The sequence below is a fragment of the Hylobates moloch genome, unplaced genomic scaffold, assembly GCF_009828535.3.
Source record: "Hylobates moloch isolate HMO894 unplaced genomic scaffold, HMol_V3 SCAFFOLD_15, whole genome shotgun sequence".
NCBI classification, from domain to species: domain Eukaryota; kingdom Metazoa; phylum Chordata; class Mammalia; order Primates; family Hylobatidae; genus Hylobates; species Hylobates moloch.
Window position 1 is genome coordinate 83,208,221 of NW_026652290.1, and position 1,934 is coordinate 83,210,154.

Below are 1,934 nucleotides of genomic sequence, written 5' to 3' on the forward strand. Positions count from 1 at the left end.
AAGGACAACATGCACAACTTCCAACTAAAATCCTGTTGTAGCCTAGATAGTGAAATGGATGGCATCAGAAGACTTTAAAATTGCAGCTCTGGCTGGGCGTGGTGGCTCACGCCTGTAATCCCAGCACTTTGGAAGGCTGAGGCGGGCAGATCACCTGAGGTCAGGAGTTCAAGACCAGCCTGGCCAACATGGTGAAACCCCTTCTCTACTAAAAATACAAAAATATAGCTGGGCGTGGTGGTGGGCACCTGTAATCCCGGCTACTTGAGAGGCTGAGGCAGGAGAATTGCTTGAACCCAGGTGGTGGAGGTTGCAGTGAGCTGAGATCTTGCCATTGCACTCCAGCCTGGGCAACAAGAGTGAAATTCCATCTAAAAAAAATGTATAAAAAAATAAAAAAAATTGTGCTCTTTTTGGATCCCCCAAAGTGTACCTGCACTCTTCTTCAAACGGGCCTCTTCCTCAGGAGTCAGAGTCACCTTCACAAGGTCTGAGATTCCATTCTGTCCCAAGATGCAAGCAACACTAAGGAAGACATCATCCTTTATTCCATAGAAACCCTTAATCGTGGTGGAAATTGGGTGCACCCGCCTAAGATTCTTCATTATACTCTCTGCCAAATCTGCCACACAGAGTCCAATGGGGAGAGTCCAATGGCCCAGGATGTGTAGCCTTTCAGTTTGATCACCTTGTAAGGACTCTCAACCACCTGCTTGTGAACCTCTTTCCACTGTTCCTTATCTGTATCAGTCCCTAAATGTGAGTGCAGAGTCTTCAGGGAAACACCAGCAACATTCACTCCACTCCATAAAGGCACACTAGAATCTCCATGTTCCCCAAGGACCTGCCCATGACAGCTTAATGGGTGAACTCCCAGCTTTCCCCCATGAGGTAACCGAATTGGGCTGAATCCAGACTGCAACCACTTCCAATAACACGGTTTTTGGGAAAGCCACTTATCTTCCAAGCCACATAGGTCAAGATATCCACTGGATTTGAAACAATAAGCAACTTGCAGTTCGGGATGTATTTTACAACATTAGGAATGATGAATTTAAAGATGTTCATGTTATGCTGGTCCTATTTAAGACGGCTTTCTCCCTCTTGCTGATGTGCCCCAGACGTGATAATGACCAGCTTGGAGTTTGCAGTTACATTATAGCCTTTGCCAGAGATAATCTTTGGTGTTCTAAGGAAAAGGCTGCCATGTTGGAGATCCATTATCTCTCTCTTCAATTTGTCTTCCATGACATTAACAAGAGCAAGTTCATCTGCCAAGTCCTTCATTAAGATACTGATGGTACAGACCATGGCAACAGCACAGACCCCAACAACTGTAATCTTATGGGGGGATCTGTTCTTCTTTTAGAAGATTATGAGTCAGCTGATCCTTGAGAGTTGCAATATTGGACTTGGAACCAAAAGAAATTGGGAATGCACGTCAGGCAAGTATCGGGGGCGCGTGGCAATGAGACCCGGACTTGGTGGCAACAGCTCCAGCACTTCCATGTATTTTTAAACCATTTATTTTAAACCATATTATTTGCCTTTAATATGATTATTGATACATTAAAGTTTAAGTCTGCCATTAGATATTTTGCTGTGTTTTCTCTCTGGCTTTATTTCTCAATTTTCTTTTCCCTTTTTCCTGTTCAAAATGCGGGCCGCTTGAATATTTTGTAAAATTTCATTTTGATTTTCCAGTAGTGTTTTGAGTGTGTTAGTCTATAGTGTTTTGAGTCTTAGTAGTTGCTTTAGGTATCACCTCATACCCACTCACCCCAACACACACATGCATCTTATCACACACACAAATGTCTGTTGGTGTCATCATTTTACAAGTTTCACATGAAGTGTAGGAGACTTACCTCTTTTTATGTCCCTTTCCCTTCTCTATTTATAACAAAATTGTCTTAAATATTTTCTCTACATAC

The 1,934-nt window shown here is 42.9% G+C and overlaps 1 pseudogene; it reads right to left on the bottom strand.

Moving 5' to 3' along the window:
• Positions 1 to 401: 401 nt before the first annotated feature.
• On the bottom strand, positions 402 to 1,399 carry LOC116484269 (L-lactate dehydrogenase A chain-like; annotated as a pseudogene).
• Between the last annotated feature and the right edge of the window lie 535 nt (positions 1,400 to 1,934).